The sequence below is a fragment of the Oncorhynchus masou genome, chromosome 8 (assembly GCF_036934945.1).
Source record: "Oncorhynchus masou masou isolate Uvic2021 chromosome 8, UVic_Omas_1.1, whole genome shotgun sequence".
In the NCBI taxonomy this organism is placed as follows: Eukaryota; Metazoa; Chordata; class Actinopteri; order Salmoniformes; family Salmonidae; genus Oncorhynchus; species Oncorhynchus masou.
In genome coordinates this window covers 40,918,170-40,927,951 of record NC_088219.1, presented here as the reverse complement: position 1 = coordinate 40,927,951, position 9,782 = coordinate 40,918,170, and positions in this window count along the sequence as shown.

Below are 9,782 nucleotides of genomic sequence, written 5' to 3'. Positions count from 1 at the left end.
AACAATGAAAATCCAAACTGTTGTCAGTGGAAATGGAGGGGAGAACCATCACAACAAACACACTTAGCCAGACCACAACTTTGCATTTGTGTATATGGTGGGTTGTGTTTTGAGAAAATAAATCTATTTTCTTTGGGTAAATCCTTTCCTTTTTGTCCTTTCCATTCGCTCAATACTCAAAGAAATTCGACAATTAAAAAACAAAGTTTGGATTCAAGCGCAATGTGTGCACGAAGCACATCAAGCTATCGAATAAAAATGATCCAATTAATTCCAATTATCTGATTAATTCCACATCTTACATCCATATCTGCCGGCAGCGCGTAAATAGATCATGCAGCCACGTCAGGAAAAATATCTAAATGAAAAACACGCGCGTCTTTTTTCAGTATTGGCAACATTTTGTCAATGTTGAATCAAACACCAGTTGAAGGACCCGCAGAAAATGTAGTGTTTGTCTCCAAAATGAAAATACAGAAAATCGTTCTGTTTCGTCTGTCAGTGTAAATGATCGATTCAAATAACAAAACAATAAACCAATCCGGGATTGTGTCTTCCCGATTCCCACCTGATAGCTCGCTGTGTAAAATGTACCAAATTCAGTAGGCACTGGTCCCTAACGATCAGCGCATGTGCCCAAAATGAGCCTATCGGCAACTCGACCTGCTCAGGAGCGCGTCTCAGATTGAGCTGGATGGATACGAGTGACAGATAATATACATTTTCTAATAATTATTTAGCAAGGACGCACCAAGCAATAGCCGTATTGTAATGTATTCGATTAAACATGACATTAAACACGTATAATACGTTAATAGGTGGTAAGGCTAAACGCGATAAACTACTAAAGTCACAGATATGTTTGTTCCATTATTGGGTTATGTAGATGGCAGTGTTGGGGAAGCTATAACGTTACCTTGAAAACATAGCGCACAAAGCTACCAATTACTTAACACTGGAAGTTAAACTGCACCCAAGCTATCCTTCACTACATCCAACGTACTTCGTGAAAAATGATCATATGTAGTAAATCTAAAATGGCATACACTACAAAATGAAAGAATAGATTACTCTGGGGTCATACATTAACATGATGTGTAATTTAACCTATCAAACACAAAACGGTGTTTCAAGTGAGAATTAGGCAGGCACGTCTGATACCGAAAAAGAACTACCACCAAACGACATCAAAATTAGTTAAATTAGTTGAACTAGATGTAGTTCAAAACTCCTAACACTGGTAGATGGGAGAGAATACTGTTCTAGAGCTTGTACTACAGCGCAAATAGTGTCAAAGAGGCTCTGTGTCAATTCTGGTAAATGCAGAGTCGTCTGATGCTCATGTCAGAGCAGAGTGCATCTATATATATATTCACTATTTATCATTGACTCACATCAAACTGAATTATGAGCCTCCCCCACCAGCCGGCTAATGAATACATTCCCTGGGAAGTCATCCTGTGTTTCCCAACTAGGGACTGTGGGTGGGATGGCAGTGGCCTGGAGGGTCTTTCTGTGCAGCCATGGTCGGTCTGTCCCCCTGAGCAAAATACTGTTTGAGCTGCTTGGATGCCCCCTGGTTAAGGAGATTATCTCTCTCTGAGTGGCTTTGCAGTGACTGTGTGCACCCTGATTTACCATCCTTAAAGACCTCTGGAATTCACGTTTTCATAGCCTAGAAATCGTTTGTGTTTAATTAGCCTGTTATAAGATAACTATAAGGATAATAATTTGGTGGGTGCTTTATACTTGTCCTATTTCACACATGTACAAGTGTGTATTAATACGCATATTTGAATTAGAAATATGTTTTTTTGCATATCCCCCTCTCCGTTAGATGCCCTCGAAGAGTGTGGTCATGGCCAGGGTCTGACTTTATCAACAGTGACCCTGGAGAAATTAGGGTTACAGAGCCTTCTGAAGGTATTCAGACCCCTTGACTTGTTCCACAAGTTTGCTAATTACTTATAAATAAAAAACAGAAATGTCACATTTACATAAGTATTCAGACCCTTTACTCAGTACTTTGTTGAAGCACATTTGGCAGAGATTACAGCCTCAAGGCTTCTTGGTTTCTCCCATCCTCTGCAGATCCTCTCAAGCTCTGTTAGGTTGGATGGGGAGTGTTGCTGCACAGCTATTTTCAGGTCTCTCCAAAGATGTTTGATCAGGTTCAAGTCCAGGCTCTGGCTGGGCCGCTCAAGGACATTCAGAGACTTGTCCCGAAGCCACTCTTGAGTTGTCTTGGCTGTGTGCTTAAGGTCGCTTGGCATTCAGGCCAAAGAGTTCAATCTTGGTTTCATCAGACCAGAGAATCTTGTTTCTCATGGTCTGAGAGTCCTTTAGGTGCCTTTTGGCAAACTACAAGTGGGCTGTCATGTACCTTTTACTTAGGAGTGGCTTCCATCTGGCAACTCTACCATAAAGGCATGATTGGTAGAGTGCTGCGGAGATGGTTGTCCTTCTTGAAGGTTCTCCCATCTTCACAGAGGAACTCTGGAGCTCTGTCAGAGTGACCATCTGGTTCTTAGTCAACTCCCTGACCAAGGCCCTTCTCCCCCAATTGCTCAGTGTGGCCGGGCGGCCAGTTTAGGAAGAGTCTTGGTGATTCCAAACTTCTTCCATTTAAGAATGATGGAGGTGTTCTTGGGGACCTTCAATGCTGCAGACATTTGTTGGTACCCTTCCCAAGATCTGTGCCTCGACACAATCCTGTCTCAGAGCTCTACGGACAATTCCTTCGACCTCATGGCTTGGTTTTTGCTCTTGCATGCACTGTCAACTGTGGGACCTTATATAGACAGGTGTGTGCCTTTCCAAATCGTGTCCAATTAATGTATTTTACCACAGGTGCACACCAATCAAGTTGTAGAAACATCTCAAGGATGATCAATGGAAACAAGATGCACCTGAGCTCAATTTCGAGTCTCAAACCAAAGGGCCTGAATAAATAAGGTATTTCTGTTTATTTTTATTTTTAATACATTTGCAAACATTTCTAAAAACCTGTTTTTGCTTTGCCATGGGGTATTTGTGTGTAGCTTGATGAGGAAAAAAAATATTTCATCCATTTTTAGAATAAGGCTGCAATGTATCAAAATGTGTAAAGGGGGATACTTTCTGAATGCACTGTAAGTACCTTGCTCAAGGGCACAGACATAATTTGTCACCTTGTCTGCTCTTAGATTCAAACAAGCGACTTTTCGGGTTAAGGGGCCAACACTAACTGCCAGGCTTCCTGCCGCCTGGATATGGCATAAGCTCAATGTTTCAATGAATCAAATAGAACAGACGCTCTTAGGTTGATGGAAAGAAACGTCTAAATATGAAAAGCATTGGCAAAATGCCAGTGGGTATTAGTGTGTAATAACTCCCGCTCTGTGCATGAGTTGTAGAATGTACATCAGGTGTTGAGTGAGGTTCTGATCCCTCTGGTGGTTGTATTTATGTATTGCAACAGCGAAAATGGAATGAGTAACCTTTTCCATGATATTAAAAACAACATATCCCGCGCACGGTGATTTGTCGTTGTTGTTCTTGACAAAACTTTGATATAGAGGCTACCTTCCCCAGATCAGACCGAGCCTAGTCTGAGGTGAGCAATACTATCAACGTGACCTCTTAGACTTGGACCATGGCGTGCAATTGAGGGCTGCGTGTGTACGAATGATGTTGTGCATGCCACAACTCCCTCCGAAAGTTGCTCTCTCGTCAAGTTGCAGGACGGCATCCTACCGTTGAGTCGGGCCTACCGTTCATCTGCTGCACTCTCCATGACGGATCGATGTCGATGCTGTCCGTTTCTTTAGAGTTCCCACTTATCACTGCCAGTCGTCGACGAATGCTTTCGGGAGACAAGCTATATTCCACGCCTAAAGTCAGCATCCTCCACGTGCCCGAATGTGGCAAGGTGCATGGCTTGTGGGGTTCACAAAGTCAAAGAAAGCATAATGTCACCTTATGGTTTTATGCAAATATAACATTATCAAATCTCTCATAGCATAGCTAACTCTAAAATGACAAAGTATATGATTTTGTTCCTCTCTTTCATTAGATAGGGCCTGCAGATATTTGTTGCATCATCTTGTCTTGTTGCCGTTTTTTTCTGGGCCTGTCCTATTCCTAGTTTGAGTCAGTCCCAAGACCTGCTCATAAAAGGCAACGCTCATCCACGATGCCCACTTGTCTACCACATTCAATTGGATCTATATAACCCTCCTGTCCATGAACGCTCCCTCACTAACCATAGTGTCTGTATCTAAGGGAACAAATATGAAATGGCTACAAAAGCAAGCCAGCTAACTATTGCACATTTCCACTTCTACTGCTTACAGGGGCTTCTCTACATGGCACAAGGACGGGGGGCACCACGGAAAGGTTTTGCCCCCACGGAAAGGCTGTTTCCTGTTCTGCTAATTAAGAGCTTCGTTATCAGCCCAAACGTCCTCAGTTTAGATGGAGAAAATGATCCTCTGATTCAATTACCAACTCTGCCTTCTCTCCCTCTTTCTCAGTAATCAGGAAGGGAGCAATCATCATCTTGTTTCAAGGACCTAAAGGCCTGCTGGTGCACAATCAGAGTCACTTCCTGACATGTTCTCGTTGGTGGGTTTCTTCTGGGGGAAATGTTTAGTTAAAGCATCAGAGCCTTTCTAGGCCTTGTTAGCTGGCTTATCTCTGAATCTCTGAATACAGGGATATGGGAGAGATAAACAACTGAGTTCCATGGGATCAACCATTCTAATGTGCATTTTTCAGCTCTCAATGTTGCGCCACCACCTGTCAGTAAAAAAAAAACTGAAGGGTTGCATTCATTATGGGAGAGTGGAGTGTGGGAGGTGTCAGCCATAGTTATGCCACTACACAGCCACTGAAATATCTCAGCAGCTTGGCCCAGAGCCTGTCAGTCAAACTACCCTGCTGCTCGGTTCATGGAGGGCACGCTGGGTTTGAAGTTGCTTTAGCTAAGCGCTGGTGGTAGGTGAGATAAGGAGTGGGAAAAAACAATCTCTCTGGACTCAACAAATCGCTGTAGAAGAACAATGATAAGCCAGAATGGGGTTATGGGGTTTTCATTCAAATACAGCAATGACATTCACATCAATCATTCAGGAAACTGTCTACTTCCTCTGATACGGGTAGGAAAACAGTGACAGCTGCGATCTGAGATGAAATGCCGAAGTCAGGAGATTCATAGGGAAATGGATGATGTTAAGGCAGAAAAAAATGCATCAACAAAAATGTTTACTCAGTCTTCAGCTATACTAGTCCAGAGGCGTTGGAAGAGCAGCACATGGCAATGCACCCAAGTATTAGGGCATGATTCCAACACCTCCAGCTAAACTAACTCATCCCAAGCTTAAGAGAGGTTAATAGAGTACCACAGTATGAGTCATAACTTCCCATAAAACCTAGCGGTCAAACAGGGAAATGGTTCCAATCACTGTTCCACCAGTTCATAAAAAAAACACTTCAAATAAGGGCTGTGTTTCGTGTAGACTTACCCTGGCGTGACGTTTTGATACCCGTGTAAATCTCTCTCTGACAAGGTGACTTTTAGCAATATATTTGCCTGTATTTCCCCTTAATTGCAGATGGTCTATTCCAGAAGACTGAAGCCAAGGCAGCACACTGGTCCCACACCTGCCCCGTCTGTCGGGTGAGTAGTATTGTTTGGTACTGTATGTGCCTTTAGGTTCCTATCCATATGTAGGCTATTGTACTAGCCTGAGTGGTGGTCTTTGATGTGTAGTACTTTGTTTCTTAGTTTATCATGTGTCAACTTTGAATTCAATCGAAGCCACAGATTGTTAACTTCTTGCAGTTTGAGAGTAAGCATCCCAAGTCTCCAGTGGTACCGGTTGATGTGCCTAAGTGACCACACAAACTCAGATGGACCTACAGCTGAGGTAAGAATCTTCCATCATTCACACACAGTAGACCGTGTAAACCACCATGCTGTCAACAAAATGCTGTTCACAATTCTTAAATTGTATTATGTTTGGCTCAGTCTGTGGAAACGCTGTCATCGTCTGTAATGTGATTCACCACACACGTTGACTACGATTTGAATGCCGCAGCTGAGGCAGAATGACGTCAACTTCTGACATTTTGGAATTCTCTATCTTATCTCTATAAACCCACCCATTTTCCCTATACTGCTTCCTTCACTTGTTCTTCTCCTGATTGGATAACCATCGAGTCTCAGTAGCACATTTAAAACTGTTGTGTACTGTTTTTGATACGTGTTTTTCACCTGTGTAATGCTGTCCTCCTGCTCATTCTGGTGACTGAATGCAGGGGTAAATGTGCTGCTCGCACTTAACAGCCTCAACATGGACCTAAATTGACAAGAAGGGTGTTGATATAGCTGCTTTTTAGCATGGCTTCCTTGTTTTGAGTCTGTTGACCTAGTATTTTATATTAAACCTACATCCCGTTGTTTTCTCTGATCTTCACTTAAAAGTCAGATGTTTATATGTTATGTATAAAAATATGGATGCATTGTTTACTATTTTGATCTCTTTAAAACAATGTAATTGTGGGAGTTCAGGTGTTTAACGTGATTGATGGGTGTATTCTTGTCAATTATATACACTTATTCATTCATGATTATGGATTTTTTATTTATTTTAACTTTATTTAACTAGGCAAGTGAGACACCCTAGAAACAGTGGGTTAACTGCCTGTTCAGGGGCAGAACAACAGATTTAAACCTTGGCAGCTCGGGGATTTGAACTTGGAACCTTTCGGTTACTAGTCCAACACTCTAACCACTAGGCTACCCTGCATTCTGCAATAAGTTCATCTGGCTTTGAATCTGCAACAGAACATGTCAACAAGTTAGCTCTGAATTGCTTTAATACAGCAGTGCATGCTGACACCATTAATTGAAAATGATTTTACTTCGTTCATATACACTATATATACAAAAGTATGTGGACAACCCTTCAAATCAGTGGATTCGGATATTTTCAGCCACACATGTTGCTGACAGGTGTATAAAATCGAGCACACCGCCATGCAATCTCCATAGACAAACATTGGCAATAGAATGGCCTTACTGAAGAGCTCAGTGACTTTCAACATTGTACCGTCATAGGATGCCACCTTTGCAACATGTCAGTTCGTCAAATTTCTGCCCTGCTGGAGCTGCCATGGTCATCTGTAAGTGCTGTTATTGTGAAGTGGAAACGTCAAGGAGCAACAACATGAAGTGATAGGCAACATAAGCTCACAAAACGGGACCGCCGTCTTCAGTTGCAACACTCACTACCGAGTTCCAAACTACCTCTGGAAGCAACGTCGGGAGATTCATGAAATGGGTTTCCATGGCCGAGCAGCCGCACACGAGATCACTATGCGCAATGCCAAATGTCGGCTGGAGTGGTGTAAAGCTCGCCAACATTGGACTCTGGAGAAGTGGTTAGCGTTCTCTGGAGTGATGAATCACGCTTCACCATCTGGCAGTCAGAAGGACGAATCTGGGTTTGGCGGATGCCAGGAGAACGCTACCTGCTCAAATGCATAGTGCCAACTGTAAAGTTTGGCTTTTTTCCCATGTTTTGAGCTCAGCCCCTTAGTTCCCCTGAAGGGAAATCTTAATGCTGCAGTATATAATGACATTCTAGACAAAGGCCCTTTCCTGTTTCAGCATGACAATGCCTCCGTGCACAAAGTGAGATGCATAAAGAATTGTTTGTCGAGATCGTGTGGAAGAACTTGATTAGCCTGCACAGAGCCCAACCTCAACCCCATCGAACACCTTTGGGATGAATTGGAACGCCGACTGCAAGCCAGGCCTAATCGCCCAACATCAGTGCCTGACCTCACTAATTCTCGTGGCTGAATGGAAGCAAGTCCCTGCAACAATGTTCCAACATCTAGTGGAAAGCTTCCCAGAAGAGTGGAGGCTGTTATAGCAGCAAAGAGGGAACCAATTCCATATTAATGCCCATGATTTTGGAATTAAATGTTTGATGAGCAGGTGTCCACATACTTTTGGTCATGTAGTGCAGTTACAGAAATGATGAAGAATGAAATATGGTCCCCCACCGGCTGAAGGAGAAGAGGATCTTGTAAAAAAAATATTTTTCTTTTTCTTTATTTCACCTTTATTTAACCAGGTAAGCTGGTGGAGAACAAGTTCTCATTTACAACTGAGACCTGGCCAAGATAAAGCAAAGCAGTGCGACAGAAACAACAACACAGTGTGACATGGAATAAACAAGCGTACAGTCAACACAACAGAAAAAAAAGAAAGTCTATACACAGTGTGTGCAAATGGCATGAGGAGGTATGGCAATAAATAGGCCAAAGTAGCAAATAATTACAAATTAGCAGATTAACACTGGAGTGATAGATGAGCAGATGATGATGAGCAGATGATGGTGTGTAAGTAGTGATACAGGTGTGCAAAAGATTAGCAAAGTTAATAAAAACAGTATGGGGATGAGGTAGGTAGATTGGGTGGGTTATTTACAGATGGACTATGTACAGCTTGCAGCGATCGGTTAGCTGCTCAAATAGCTGATGTTTAAAGTTCTTGAGGGAAATGTAAGTCTCCAGCTTCAGCGAGTTTTGCAATTCGTTCCAATCACTAGCAGCAGAGAACTGGGAGGAAAGGCGGCCAAAGGAGGTGTTGGCTTTGGGGATGACCCGTGAGATATACCTGCTGGAGTGCGTGCTATGGGTGGGTGTTGTTATCGTGACCAGTGAGCTGAGATAAGGAGGAGCTTTACTTAGCATAGACTTGTAGATGACCTGCCAGTGGGTCTGGCGACGAATATGTAGCGAGTGCCAGCCGACTAGAGCATACAGGTCGCAGTGGTGGGTGGTATAAGGCGGTTTGGTAACAAAATGGATGGCACTGTGATAGACTGCATCCAATTTGTTGAGTAGAGTATTGGAAGCTATTTTGTAGATGACGTCGCCAAAGTCGAGGATCGGTAGGATAGACAGTTTTATTAGGGTAAATTTGGCGGCGTGAGTAAAGGAGGCTTTGTTGCGAAATACACAGCCAATTCTAGATTTGATTTTGGATTGGAGATGTTTGATGTGAGTCTGGAAGAAGAGTTTACAGTCTAGCCAGACACCTAGGTATTTGTAGTTGTCCACGTATTCTAGGTCAGAACCGTCCAGAGTAGTGATGCTAGTCGGGTGGGCGGGTATGGGCAGTGAACAATTGAAAAGCATGCATTTGGTATTGCTAGTGTTTAAGAGCAGTTAGAGGCCATGTAAGGAGTGTTGTATGGCATTGAAGCTCATTTGGAGGTTAGTTAACACAGTGTCCAAAGAAGGGCCAGATGTATAGAGAGAGTAGAGGTGGATCAGGAAATCACCCGCAGCAGGAACGACATCGTTGATATATACAGAGAAAAGAGTCGGCCCGAGAATTGAACCCTGTGGTACCCCCATAGACTGCCAGAGGTCCGGACAACAGGCCCCCCCGATTTTACACACTGAATGGGGGTATGTTGCAAATAATCATCTAGTCAAGTGGTCATGGCACCTTGTACATATCTGACTGCTACTAGGATAGTATTCTGTATGAGACAAGATCAAATGCATAAGACAACAAATATTAGTTAAATAAAATAAGGAACAATATATAAAAAATAATATATTTTGTTTTGGATCAAGGTAGCTAGTAGCTAGGTAGCTGTCAGCAAAGGTGTGCTAGTGATGACGTGCAGGAGCTTGCAAGGATTTGTAGTCTTGCATGATGTCCACTTTGACGCTAATTAGCATTTTCAAATCAGAGATTAATTGAGCCAAATATA